We start from the raw sequence: 15,794 nt of genomic DNA, 5'->3' as shown, positions 1-15,794 counted from the left end.
ACAGGGATACCAGGGAGGAAACAGCAAGGACTACAAGATGGACCACTGCGCACAACGTACTGGACATTTTACGCCCGCAAGCCTTATGCCTATTGCTCACGGTAAAATGTATCGTAAAATTTGTTGTACAATTAATTTTATAAAAATTGTGTGGAAACAAGTTGTATTGTTCACGGTAAAATTATTTTATAAAATCCGTCGAAGTATCAGGATAGCCATCTATGAACTCACTTCTAAACTAAGATGTGTATGTGCTGCCATCTATCGATAAACTTTTAAACCAAGAATCAGCTGTTCAACTTACAGTGTATTTGAGAGTATGGCTCCAACAAACAAAGCAAAACTTGCTGCTTTAGGTGCAATTATATGTTGTACAGTGGTAAAAAGGAAGAAAAGAAATGCCAGGAAATGCTGGACTCGGGATTGGATCAAAAGAAGAGAAGAAGGTAGAGGATGGCTGTACTTGGTCGAAAATTAGTTGAGGTTAGAAGACTAGCATTCACATAGGAATTCGGCGATTGTGTTTTCTGCCTCTCTTCTTGCATTTCTGCTGTGGTAAAGTGGCGTTTTAACTTCATACAAACAAGGATATTTATGGTATTCGTCCAGTAAAACGCTAACAGCTTCCCTAGTCACCCGGATCCTGCCATTTTAGAAAGAAGTGTTTGTTTACAATCGAGCTTCGCAATCTTCTCACGACGTAGCGCAAACATCATCGTGATGTCAGCTTCGCTGATTGGTTCGTTTCGTAAAATGAATTTTACGGAATAGAACATGTCCTATTTTATGAAAAGTTTTATCAAAGGTTTTATAAAACTTGAATTTGACCGTGAGCAACAGAAATTTTATAAAATTAAATTATTGTACAATAAATTTGACAGAAAATTTTACCGTGAGCAACAGGCATTGGTCCCCGGACGCCGTGCCGTGAGGAATGTAGGCCACGGGTACCCCGTTAATGACCTGGGAGGGAGGATCCGTGACACGTAAGGGTATTCTGCGACATGGGGACCTGGGAGGGTTTGCACTCGTTACTTGGATTGGCACACCACTCCAACAGTCTGCTTACTCTGCTCTGCGGTCATGAAAACTTTGTTTGGAATTGATGGGGAGCATACATACTGCAGTTTGAAACGGAAAATTCAGTTCTCCCTAAGTCCATTCATTATTTAATTGATTTTCATTGATTGTTAGTACCGGTGCAGTCTAGTCGCTCCACACCCAGTCTATTTGTAAAAAAGTTAATTTAGTTAAAAGGGTTAATTAATGAAGTGATAAGTATTTAGTAATTATAGCGAATTAAACTTATTAATGAAAGAGCTAAATTAGTGCATGATTTTGAGTTTTAATTAAATTTGAAATGAGAACTGAAAATTAGTGAGTTTGATAATTATTATTGAACATCATATTATTTGATACGTTTTAACAGCTTTTTTCGCTTGGCAGTATGGCTGACACAGATTTAGTGTTGCAAATATGTGGTAGTGAACTACTGACCACACCCGATGTTTACCTCAAGTTGGTTACGGGGCATTTATCTGTAATTATGCAGGGACTGCACTTTTAATAAAAGGTCTATCTATTTATTACTGTGAGTGTGCAGATGGAATTTGAAAGAGCATAACTTTGGCATGTGCGTCACACCGAACCCCGGCGTCCTATTGGCTTCTAGTGCTTCAGTAATGGTGGTGATGATTACTGTTTTGTGAGACTTGCGTTGTTTGGTTGTGGAATTATGGCTAGAAGGAAGACAAGCTCGGTACTGAGAACATTGGTTTTACTTGGGTGGGGTTGCGGTGGGGTTCTGTTGGCTGTTGTGCTGGGTAGGTGGGGGTGGTCTATTGTAGGATGAGAGTAGGTTTAATAGAAGTGTGTAAATAATTACATTTGTTTCTTGGTTGGGTGGGAGGGGGATTTTGGGTGGTCTTGGGTTCGTTGATCAGATGATAGGGAGACTGAGTAGTGGGAGTGGGGGTGTTTTGGTGTGTGTTAGGGGGGTGCACCCTGATTTCCCTTTTAGCACATTAGCAATCCACTGTGAAGCAGTCTTGGAGGGGTGTGCCAATGCAACCGATGAGACTAAATGGCACGTCTGGGCGAAACTCTGCAAACGCTTTGATATTTAGTACAGATAAGAGTTGTAGAAGGCGACATTATTTCACAGTTTTCAAAGTTAGTACTGAACCTTTTGATGTCTAAGTATTCTCGTTTATTGAAAGCTTCAGATAAATGCTGGGGCTGTACCTTAATTAAGGCCACGGCCGCTTCCTTCCCACTCCTAGCCCTTTCCTGTCCCATCGTCGCCATAAGACCTATCTGTGTCGTTGCGACGTAAAACAACTAGCAAAAAGATCTTGAGATACGTTGATTATCCATTATAAATGCATAAAATGACAAAACAATAACGCAGAACAAAGAAAAATGACTTTAAAAACAAGAAATTAATCTCAGACAATCAAACTTCAATGACTTGCGTTTAGTACCGTCTCGCTGGTGGCAGATTGACTATCAATTGTTACCTAACGTTTCTTTGAACATTTTAAAAGGGCCTCGAAATGTATGGAACATTTTCCTTCATCATTTTCTAATCCCTTACACGTCATTCTACAAATGAATATTTGCCCACATTTGTCCTTTGAATTCTAACTTTATCATCATATTATGATCGTTTCTACTTTTAAAAGCTCCGCTCAAGCTTAGTTATGTCATTCCTCGCGATCTCTCCACTGACAGCTCGAAACATACCACGTAGTCGAGCAATTCGTCTCTTTACTCCCAAGTCTTCCCAGCCTAAAGTTTGCAACGTTTTCGTAACGCTACTCTTCTGTCGGAAATCACCCAGAACACATCGTGCTGCTTTCCTTTGAATTGTTTCCACTTCTCGTATCAAGTAGTCGTGGTGAGGGTCCCATACACTGGAACCATACTCTAGTTGGGGCCTTGCCAGAGACTTTGACAGAGTACAATGGGAGAAATTAATGGACACACTGAAGGAAAAAAGGAGTAGATTTGAAAGAATACTCATAGAGAATCTTTATACAAATCAAACAGTTCGGGCAAGAGTTGGATAGAATTTGTCGGAAGAAAAAATAATTGGTAGTAAAGGGGTAAGAAAATGTTGCTGTCTTTCACCAACCTTGTTTAATATATACTTTGAGGAAATAATTTGATGTTGTTATCGAGGTAAGCCAGGTGTTAATGTGGGAGGAAAGAAAATTGAATGCATCAGATTTGCTGACAATGTAGTTGTACTAACAGAAACTGAGAAAATGGTGAATATAATGCTGAAGAAATTGAGCAGATCATGTGAAAACTTTGGTATGAAAGTTAACAGAAAGAAGATTAAGACAATGATCATAAGTAAGAAGGATGTAACAGCAAAGATAGTTCCCCCAGGTGAAGAAATAGAAGAGATATTTAGGAAGCACAATCAGAAGTGATCTATATTGTTTGGGTGAGGTGATTAGCAGGATCTCAATGGCCAAGGATGCATGCATGAAGCAAAGGGTACTGATGAGTGGACCACTGAATATGGACCTCAAGAAGAAGTTAGTGAAGTGCTTTGCATGGGGCGTTGCCTTCTTGCGTCTGAGACTTGGACTTTGACAAGGAAGGATGAAAATAGATTGAAATCTTTTGAAATTTGGGCATGGAGATAAATGGAGATCAACTGGCAAGACAAGTTAAGGAGTGAAGTAGTATTGTAAAGAGTAGGTGAAGGAAGGACGACTATACTGGAATCCATTCAAAAGAGAAAGAATAATTGGTCAGGTCACTGTTTACGAAGGAAATGTTTATTAGCACAGGCAATGGAACGAAATGTTTCAGTGGGAAGGTTGAGAGGAAGAAAGAAGTATCAGATCATGGACAGTGTCAAATTTAATGAAAGATACTGGAAGACTAAAAGGATAGCAGAAGGCAGATCAGCTTTTAAAATGCATACTAAAACCTGCTGATAGTCAGAGAACCGATGATGACCAGAGACGTATACGCCTTGTCCTTTACGTCCTTACTATAATCCCAAAATCCACTCATAACTATGTGGAGGGAGCTGTAACTTTTCTTAACCTTTTAATGCATGATTTTTATTTTGATGTTTAAAAGCTATTTTTGGACTTTCCATAAGGTTTATATAACGGGGAAAATATTGAAAAAAAGTGATCAATAATGCTGCATATATGCTACATCATGAATAAACTTTCTCTTTGATACGGTTGCCATTCAACTAGTTCCTACATAAAATATATACAAATGTGTAACTAGGGTCAAAAATATTCTATAACCAGCTTGGAGCTCATGTGGAACATGCTCTGGTTCATGAAATGCCCATCAGAGGCGTGCAAATCAATTTGTTAATCTACGTTGCATATATGTTACACAATGCAACAAAGGGTTAACAACCTCGATATGATTACCCCAATCATTCCTTATATTAACACCTAGGTACCTATAGTGTTCCCTACGAGGTACTAGCACCCCATCAACACAAAGTCCGGCTCCATGGCTAAACAGTTGGCGTGCTGCCTTTGGTTGCAGGGGTCCCGAATTTCATTTCCGGGAGGGTCGGGAATTTTAACTATCATTGGTTAATTTCGCTGGCACGGGGGCTGGGTGTATGTGTCGTCGTCATCATCTTTTCATCCTCATCACGATGCGTAGGTCGCCTACGGGAGTCAAATCAAAATAGCTCTGCATCTGGCGAGCCGAACTTGTCCTCGGACACACCCGGCACTAAAAGCCATGTGCCATTTCGTTTCATCAACACAATAATTAAGAATGAGGAAACATTTTGTCTTGCTGAAACTTTGAACCGAAATTTTCATTCCATTTACATTCACAACATTGTTTAATACAGGATAAAGAATGTCTGAAAATTACACAATAATCAGGAAAAGTAATGACCTAAACGTAAAAAACTGATGTAATAAATAGGCATTTTTAATCAGAGGGCCATGATCATGATTTATGTACAATTGCCAATGAGTATGATGATCCAGTCATCAGAATCCTGGGCCTCCTGAAAATCTTGAATATTCAGACGATTTCCAAATAGATATTCACTTTGAACGTATGTAAATTACGCTTGCCAGAGGGAGAGACCACGTGTTCTGTGCGAGTGAGACGGAATGATGACAGACCTCCCTCGGATAGAGATGGTTCGTCCCATACAGAAGAAAGCCATGTACCGCTAGGCAAAATCATTTAACTGAATTTTTGTCGTCATTTTATAGTGCACCCATATGCCAAATTAGCATTTTTTAATGAATTATTTCAATCGATGTTTGAGAATATGAGACAGCCACTGAGGAAGATATTTCGGCAGGCGGCATGGTGTGTCTAATAAAAATTGGTGACAGAGTGTCGAGCCCTGTCACCATGCTTAAGGCACGTTCTAGGGTGCAGCCAAAGATACCTGCACTCCCTACCATCCTCTAATAAAACTCTCAGCCGATAGCCGGGTCAGCGCTTTCTCACGGTGCCAGTACGCTACCGCCATAAAATCCCCAGTAACTGAACAAAAGCGGCAAAAAGAGGGAGAAACCACGTGTTCTGTGCGAGTGAGACGGAATGATGACAGACCTCCCTTGGATAGAGGTGGTTCGTCCCATACAGAAGAAAGCCATGTACCGCTAGGAAAAATTCAGCCAATCAGGGAGCTCAAAATTATTCGTCTCAAAAAGGCGCCTATGATAACTCAGTTGATTCGGGACATCAGAACAGTATTAAGGCAGATTTTGGTGCTCCTGACAATAGGTGAAAATAGTCTATTTTCAGTGTGATTTTATTTATTAATTGTAGGTGATATGACTTTAAATGTGAAAGTGCGTCGTTGTGATACAAATCCCGCGTTGCCAACCTCGTGCTGACATTTTTCACCCACATACAATGCATCGTCGGCAGAAAATAGCGCCTCCCACGCATTCAAATGAAGTGAAAAACGTTCGATTGCTGTGGAATGGAACATCAGTTAGAGGAACGGCTAGGAATATCGTGATTCAACTTATAGCGAATAAGTGAATAGGGGACACTATTTGTGCGAGGGAAACCCACCCCCACAGCGCACGAATATCAGTGACGCTAAAGCCCCCAGGGTACCGCGCCAAGCCCAGATTACCCAGGAACACATAAATTAAGCCCGCCTACCTCACCCGGGGAGGAGTGTTCCATATGTTCTCAGTGAGGGAAGATCAGTTCGTCTTACTGTCTCGCACTTGTTCAGTCCTTGTGTCCAGTGAACTCTAATAATGTGGAGAGTAATTCTTAAAGTAATTTGTTCGCCAGTGACAGCCATCACTAGAGTAAGTTACTCATGAATTGCGAACTTTGATTGTATTTACTCACGAACGATGATTAGGAACGTTTATTTAAATCAGCCATCCCTAAGTAATTATAAACTATATGAGTACTTTGCCCAAGAAGAGGTGATAGACTTTTCAAGTTAAGGATCCCAATGGGTTTAATAGATCACTTTTTAAACATTTTTAGGTCATCAAAATCCTAGCCATGAAGATAAGAAATAAATTGCGTAATATATTATAGTAGGAAGGGAGAGGATAAGACCCTGTGGCCCCATATAGCCAACACCTGTACGTTTTCCGGGGATGAAGATGGAAAACTACAGAAAGCTATCTTCATGATGGTAGATCTCCGGTGTACAAGTTTACAGCTATATGATCCGAAAATTTTGAAAAAAATTATGCATTTTAAATGAAATATTACAATCAGTTTACTAACTAGTAGAGTTTAATACCTCGAAGCCAGAGAAAATTTTATTTAATAAATAGCGTCAGGTCCGCCTCTCTGGTTAGTGTGATTAGCTGCCACCCCCAGAGGCTGCATTCCTGGCTCTACCACGAAATTTGAAACGTAGTACGAGGACTGGAACGGGGTCCACTCAGCCTAGGAAAGTCAACGGAGGAGAAGGGAATTTAATTCCCACCTCAGTCATCCTCGAAGTGATATTTTCCATGGTTTCCCACTTCTGGCTTACTATAACTTACTCCCTGACTGCCGTAACAGATGCCTCCTCGACGGCACCACCGGCCTACACGTTAAGGCATCTGTAGCCTCTATCGAACAGGCCAGCGTAAAGACTGCTGCAGTATCCACCGACTCACCTTTCAACATGTTGCTCGCTGAGTTTCAGTCCATTACTCGCCCACCTGGGATCCAACGTGATATTAAACACAATACTGTACATCACATTAGGACAACCGAAGGCCCACCAGTCTCTTGTCGACCTCGTCGTCTAGGACCCCAAAAATTGCAGATAGCGAAGAAAAATTTCGAGGACATGGTAAGGTGTGGTACAGCGAGACCTTCTAATAGCCCCTGGTCCTCACCCTTGCACCTTGCACCTTGCACCTAAGTGGGACAACTCATGGCGTCCATGTGGCGATTACCGGGCATTGAATGCAAGGACAATACCCGACCGCTACCCAGTACGACACATAGGAGATTTTTGCCATAACATTGCTGGGTCAACCATTTTCAGTACATTTGACCTTATCAAGGCCTACCAACAGATTCCAATTCACCCCAGTGACATTTGCAAAACAGCCATAACAACCCCTTTTGGGCTGTTTGAATTTCCCTATATGTCGTTTGGGTTACGAAATGCTGGACAAACTTTCCAGCGTTTTATTGATGAGGTCACTAGAGATTTAAACTTCTGTTTGCCGTATATCGATGATATCCTGGTGTTCTCACGGGATGCTACTTTTCCAGAGATTAGCTGATTACGGTGTAGTCATAAATCCATCCAAGTGCGTATTAGGTGCAAGTGAGGTAACCTTCTTGGGCTACCGGCTCTCGAAGGACGGTAAAAAACCTCCACCAGAGAGAATCCAGTCTCTCTTGGAATACCCTCTACCGAAGACTGTCCAGGGCCTCCGCCGGTTCCTGGGCATGGTCAACTTCTACAGACGTTTCCTACCACATGCGGCTGAATTGCAGGCGCCGTTGGTGAACGTCCTAGCCAATTCTAAGCTTAAGGGTTCTAAACCTGTCCCCTGGACTCCAGAATTGCAACGTGCTTTCCATGAATGCAAAGAAAGTCTAGCGCCAACCACTCAACTCGCTCATCCATTGCCAGATGAGCCTCTAGGTCTCTTTACCGATGCATCAAACACTCAACAGGAAGTTGGACACCATTGGCAGCCCCTAGCATTTTTCAGTAAGAAGCTTTCAGCGCGTCAAACAACGTGGCCGGTCTATTACAGGGAACTGTTAGCTGTGTATGAGGCTGTCCAGCATTTCCGCTATATACTGGAAGCACAACACTGCACCATATATACGGACCACAAGCCTCTGCTTTATGCATTTTCTCAACGCAGAGAAAAACTACCCCCAGCCCAACTTAATCAGCTCACAACTGATACTCAGCATATAAAGGGAGCAGATAACGTTGTCGCCGATACAATGTCTCGTGTTGAAGCCATCTCACTATAAGATGACCACGCTGCGCTGGCTCGATCCCAAGCGGACGATGACGAACTCAAAGCCCTATTGCATGGTGGTACGTCGCTGACATTAGAAAAAGTAACCCTTCCGGGCACCACGACTACCATTGTATGCGATACATCAACAGGAAAACCTCGTCCGTTCCTGACACTTCCTTTTCGACGCAAGTTCTTTGACAAGCTCCATAACTTAAGCCACCCAGGTATTCGAGCCACCTCTCGTCTAGTCTCAGATTTGTTTGGCCATCTATTCAGTAAGACACTCGTGCCTGGACTCGTGCTTGTTTGTCGTGTCAACGCAATAAAGTGACGAGGCATAATATATCTCCTTTGGGGAATTTCGGAGCACCCACAGGCCGTTTCAGCCACATTCACTTGGATATTGTTGGTCCACTGCCGGTCTGCGAAGGCTATAATTATATCCTCACTGCTGTTGACAGATTTACTCGCTGGCCAGAGGCATGGCCGATGCGCAGCTTCACTGCCGAAGAAACAGCCGATACCATAATAAGTGGTTGGATCTCCCGATTTGGTCTCCCTACTCGTGTAACTACTGACCAAGGAAGACAATTCAAGTCTACACTGTTTTGCAGACTTATGACACAATTTGGTACAACACAAATCCGTACAACCAGCTACCACCCATCCGCTAACGGTATGGTGGAGCGTCTTCATAGACAGTTAAAAGCTTCGCTGATGTGTCATTGTGCAACGTGGATGAAAGCCTTACCCCTAGTGTTACTTGGCATGCGTGCGGTTCTAAAGGAAGATCTGAAAGCTTCCCCCGCCGAACTAGTTTTTGGGGAGCCTCTACGCCTCCCTGGAGAAATGGTTACTTCTTCGCCCAGTTCTTCTACTCCACTTGACCCTTCTGATTTTGTAAATCACCTAAGGAAGGTAATGGCCGAACTAAGACCTGTTCCTGCCTCCCGCCATAGTCAAGAGAAAGTATTCGTCTTCAAAGACTTGGCAACTGCCTCCCATGTTTTCCTGAGAGTTGATCATGTGAAGCCTCCCTTGCAACCCCCATACTCTGGTCCTTACCCTGTAGTCAGCCGTAATGAGAAGACTTTGACGCTAATGATCGAAAACAAGGAAGCAGTAGTGAGTAGAGACCGTGTGAAACCTGCATACATAGAAACAAACCTTGCTGTTCCTACCCGCACCAACACACCTGACACATCTGCTACCCCCATTTCATCCAGTCAACCTAGCACTTCTTTTACACCTGACTTACCTGATGCGTCATCACCACCCAGAAAGTACACAACACGATCAGGACGCAGAGTTCGCTTAGCTCGCTAATCTAGCGTCATTCGGCTGCGTGGAGTGAGCATCATGTCTCTTTGTGTCTTGTTGGTGTAAACAGTGTAACCTATCTCACATGCAAAGGTGTACTAAAACTGTGTGTGGTGTAAATAAATCTTATTATCCATGAGGGCTGGTTTATTTATGAATGATGTGGAGCCGCCTACAGCCAATACTCCATAGGTTTCTTTAGTGAAAGTTTTAATGTACAGTATTGAATCAAATCTCAAAAACTGTAATTACCGCACTTAGGTTGGTTGGTAAAATGTCAACTTTCACCTCTCTGTCGAAATTCGCTCAGAGAGCATCAAAATATTAACAATTTCGTAGCTTTCTTTTATTCTTTCAGTTCTGATGTATATAGCCCGCCCGCTATATCACACAAAACCGGGTAATTTTTGTTGTCTGTAGCTTTTTGCCCCCCTCCTCCCACTTCTATTTTCCAATCAATCGCCGCCACTACAGTATAAAGAAGACTGTGCCCTACAAAAAGCTACTGTGAGAGTCTGAACCATGCTACAAGCTCGTGTTGTCTCCCTCTCATCCCGATAAAGCTGACTGAACTACTTTGCTATTGTTTACTCACGTACGCAGTAGGCATGCAAGCCTCAGCTTCCGTGGGATCGCTGAGATAGCAGTTCGAGAAACCGCGCTGGGTTCTTGTCAACGACGCATAACGAGAGGAGGACTACTTCGTAGTTCGCACCAACGTAGTACTGTATACATTTGGCGATATAAGTTATGTTCTTTTTTTCGTTTTCCTCCTAGTGGTTTAAGGTCGCACTGTTGTTGTCTGAGTCATTAGTTCATGGACTGCCGCCTCTGTGGTGTAGTCGTTAGTGTGATTAGCTGCCACCCCTGGAGGGCCGGGCTCGACCCCCGGCTCTGACACGGTTTGAAAAGTGGTACGAAGGCTGGAACGGGGTCCACTCAGCCTCGGGAGGTCAACTGAGTAGAGGGAGTTCGATTCCCACCTCAGCCATTCTCGAAGTGGTTTTCCGTGGTTTCCCACTTCTCCTCCAGGCGAATGCCAGGATGGTACCTCACTTAAGGCCACAGCCGCTTCCTTTCCTCTTCCTTTTCTATCCCTTCCAATATTCCCATCCCCCCACAAAGGCCCCTGTTTAGTACAGCAGGTAAGGCCGCCTCGGCGAGGTACTGGTCCTATTTCCCAGTTTCATCCCCGACGCTAAGTCTCACGGTCCAGGACACTGCCCTTGCGATGTTAGCGGTGGGATCCCTCGTTGAGTCCGAAGGAAAAACCAACCCTGGATGGTAAACAGATTACGAAAGGAAGAAAGAAAGTTCATGGACTGGTTTGATGCAGCAATCCATGCCATCCTATCCTGTGCTAAACTTTTCAATTCTGCGTAACTACTACAACTTCAATATGTTTATCATATTCATACCTTGGTCTACCCCTACAGTTCTTCCCTCTAAAACCAACTGAACAAGCTCTGGCTGTCTTAAGATGTGTCCTAACATTCGATCTCTTCTTCTCGTTAAATATAAAGAAATCGATTTCCGCTCACCAATTCGATTCAGTATCTCTTCAATCGTGATTCGATCTACCCCCCCACCCCCACCCCCAATCACACTTTCAGCATTCTTCTGTAACACCACACTTAAAAAGCTTCTATTCTCCTTCTTTCTGAGCTAGTTATCGTCCATGTTTCACTTCCATATAATGCCACGTTCCAGACCAAAGTCTTGAGAAACATCTTTGTAATTCCTGCATTGATGTTCGAATAGAACAAATTTATTTTCTTATGAAAGGCTTTCATTGCTCGTGCTAGTCCGCATTTTATGTCCTTATTTTTGCCATGATTAGTTATACTACTAACAATATCCATCAACTTCCTTTAAGACTTAAGTTCACCGGGCTGAATGACCCAGACGGTTGAGGTGCTGGCCAGGTTCGACCTTAGCTCAGTCCGCTGGTATTTGAATGTCCTCAAATACGTCAGCCTCGTGTCGGTAGATTTCCTGTGACGTAAAAGAACACCTGCGGGATAAACTTCTGACACCCTGGAGTCTCCGAAAACCGTCAAAGTTGTAGTTGGGGGGACGTAAAATTAATCAAATGTATTATTATCATTAGACTTCAATTCTTAACCTAATATTTCCTGCAACACCTGACTTTCTTCGACTGCACTGCATTACTTTTGTTTTGGACATATTTATTTTCGTCCTGTACCCCTTCTCCAAGACTCTGTCCATGCCATTCAGCAATTTCCCCAGAAATCATCGGCAAATCTCACAGAGTTTTGATTTCCTTCACGGCCTGTTCTATGTAAACACTGAAAAGGAGGCGGGACAAATTGTAGCCTTGTCCCACTCCTTTATGGATTGCTGCCTCTTTTTCATAGCCTTCGATTCTTATTGTTACGATTTTTTTTTGTGACCGGCAGAGGTGAAAGAAGGTGCTGGGATGAATAGGTCTCAACTTACGAAATTAAAGTTAATTTAAAATTTAACAAACGTTATATTTTATTTTCAAGATCAAGAAATAACAAGTATGACAGGTACACAGTAGCATATCAACAAATTAAGAATGTACAATTACAATTTGTCATGGGATTTGGGCTTCGAGCCCCCAGACACGCAATCCTTGAGCAATGAGCCCAACTTTACCTATGTACCAAGTTCAACAAAGGGGCAGAAAACCCCAATCATGCCAAGGAGCACTAGCTCCCAATTACCCAGTTAAGCCTGCTCGAGGCACACAGAAACCAAATTTAAGAAAGAGCAACCCGCTCACAAAGTTCAAGCCTATTCAAAGGCCACACCAAACTCAACCTTCAAGCTGCCCTCCAGGCACACAAGAACAGGGGTAAAAATACCCAACCTACTGAGGCCTATTCAGTAAAGGAACAGGACAATTACATGGCCCCAAAATACCAACTTGAGTGGAGGCGTAACTTGCACTCCTAATTCACCTTTTTAAAACCTATTTGGCACTAGGCCGCTTATACAAGGGCTAATCCCATACTACGGAGGTGACACGATAGGAAAACTTTATTACATTACGAAGAGAAGGGAAACTGTTATGAAAACGTAGTCACCTCAAAACAATATGAGTGGGAGCTCGAGAGGGTTAGGCACTCTCTATCCCAATTTGTAGTTAAAGAGACGGAATTTATACCAAGTGTCTTTTACATTTTAAAGGAAAGTTACATGATGAAAGTTTCGAACCTGCCCCGAGGGTTAAACTGCTGATATAGCGAGCAAAGAAGTTATTAAAAGGCCATTACCTGATGGATGAACTGCTGCCCGAAGAAAGAGGCGCTTCCCGCCCCCTGCTACATAATCACACTAGGATAGATGTTACTGAAGTGGCCCGGAGACCAGAAAATCAGCAGTTTAAATACCCTCGTGGAACATTCGAGACCTTTCAAGAATGAGAACCCACACCCCCTCAATTTTATTAAGTAGCTTAAAGCAACATCTCCATATCGGAGAAGACATACGTTATTGGTCAAAATTTAATTAGAGAAATTCAGGATTGGCTAAATTCAAAACAGGCGGAAAGAGAAGGGTTATACTGCCACCCCAAAAAAATAACTGAAAGAAATTTAACAAAGAACAAACTTATGACTATAAAATTTTTCAAAAAAAGTTCCTTCACTTCGCACTAGGGTGCACAATTGTAGTTCTTAAGTAGTGCCATCTAGAAGAGAATGTTCACACTTCTTACTACAGAGCAAACAAATATAAATCGAAAAAGACACAGGTCAGAACTCTTCAAAATTTACAATAGCGACATCTTCTGAGAAACTTTGTTGAATTTGAAAGTTGAATTCAGAAAAAAGAATCTTTTAATTCTTGAAAGGAAGAGACAAAAAAATTATCTAAGTCCACAGCATGTTGCAGCTGAATCCAAAAATGTAGTAATTGTGGAGATGGAATGCCATGTAGCTGGATAAGTACATTAGTTGCCTATTACTTGATGGCAAGACCAGCCGCAGCAGCTTGTGTCCCGATGAGGCCACTCGGACCCCTCAAGTACCCTGAGATACCGCTCTCCCGCACTATGAGAGGGGTAGTGGTGGTGAAGCACGCCGCACACGCGACGATTGTTTACAGTCCGCGGGCAGTTTGCCGGAAGAGCGCCGCACATCAGCCTTGGCCGGGAGGAGGGCTCCGGCTCGCCGTACACTGGTTGTCTCCACTGGAGTAGATCGGGCCCGTTCTCTACTACAGGAGCGGTACGGCACCGCACGGCTGCGGGGGCACTGAAACATTAAGATCTCGGCGGCAGAATTTTGTTGGACCATAATGATTTTAAGGTATAGTCTTTGAGGTGAGGCAGAGGGGCCAGCGGCGTGGAGGTTTTATTTCATTTCAATTAGCTCCTGGTGTGTTTGAGCAGGAGACGGGAGCATGGTAATGGCCATGGTGAGGACAGGATAGCAGTTTAACTGATCGGGGGAGGTTGTACAAAAAATATTTTAATACAAGAGACATAATTCAAGGGGCAGGAGGCCTAAAAATGAAACCAAAAAAAATATAACCTTCCGAATTCTTTCAAAATGTAACAAAAAAATAAAAACCAGCTAAGGTAGCGCGGAAATTACACAGGTTTCACCTGCGACAGCTGAACCCTAAATATCCTCTCGGTGGCTGGATTGCTTAATAATAAAGTAACGGGTGTAAAGAAATCAAGAATAACACATGGCCCATGAAATCTGGGGGCAAGCTTGCCCGCGGGAACAAAATTCTTGACCATAACCTGGTCGCCTACCTTCAAATGGGTGGGTCTCCGTCCACGATCATATCTTTCCCTAACCTTTTCATGAGACACTTTAAGATTGGCTTTAGCCTTCTTCCAAAGATCTTTAATATTATCAGGATCTATTGTCTCAGGTAGAATGTCACTCAGAGACCAAAGGTTAGAGAGCGGCGTGTTTGGAACAAACTTGAACATCAAAGAAGCTGGAGTAAATTTATGGGATTCATGAACCGCCGAATTCAAAGCAAAAGCTAACCAATGCAGGGATGTGTCCCACCTAGAATGATCGTCGTGATGATAGGCAATAAGGGCTGATCTCAGATTACGGTTGACCCGTTCCGCTAGAGATGGTTGAGGATAGTAAGCACATGTTGTTACATGCGATATGGACAGGTCAAAACAGAATTTACGAAAGAGATTGGATGTGAAAGCTTTAGCATTATCAGACACAATATATTGACACGGACCGAAAGAAGCAAAAATGGAATTTAAACAAGTAATGGTGGACTGGGCGGTAGCCAGCTTAGCTGGAAATAACCAAGAAAATCTTGTAAAACCATCTACACATACAAGGATGAACTTGTTGGCATTCCCCTTGACTGGGGGAAAGGTCCTACGTAATCGATGTAGAGACGTTCCATGGGGCGCGACGCTTGATGAGAAGACAAAAGCCCTTGCTTCGTTGACATGGTAGGTTTACTAAGCCAACATGATTTACAAGATTTTACCAATTCACGGATTTCTCCGTCCATACCCTTCCAGATGAACATTTCACGAATCTTTTCACGGGTTTTGAAGATGCCTAAATGCCCCCCTAATGGGGTCTCATGATAGTACTTGAAGATCATTGGTACAAGAACAGCTGGAACTACAACTTTCATTTTTTGATCATGCCTCGACGGGCAACATAAAATACCATTCCTCAATACATAAGGGACGACATGTTCCCCAGAAGATAGGGTTTCCATAATGGGAGCCAGCACTGGATCTTCACGTTGATATTTTTCAATATCCCTAAACAACATGGGAGCATCAGTCAGAATGGCATAAACCTCGGGTCGCATGGACTCGGGAGGTGACGAACTATCGACCAGTTCATGGGTCTCTACATCATTGGAAAACATACGGCTTAGTCCGTCTGCCACAACATTTTCAGTACCTCTGATATGCCTAACATCAAATTGGAAGGCAGAAATTCGGATGGCCCACCTGGCTATACGACCAGTACGACGCGGCCTACCTAAGATCCAGCTTAAGGCTTGGTTATCAGTTTCCAAGTCGAACTTGACATG

This window comes from Anabrus simplex, chromosome 8, assembly GCF_040414725.1.
Source record: "Anabrus simplex isolate iqAnaSimp1 chromosome 8, ASM4041472v1, whole genome shotgun sequence".
NCBI lineage: Eukaryota > Metazoa > Arthropoda > Insecta > Orthoptera > Tettigoniidae > Anabrus > Anabrus simplex.
This window is presented reverse-complemented; position numbering follows the sequence as displayed.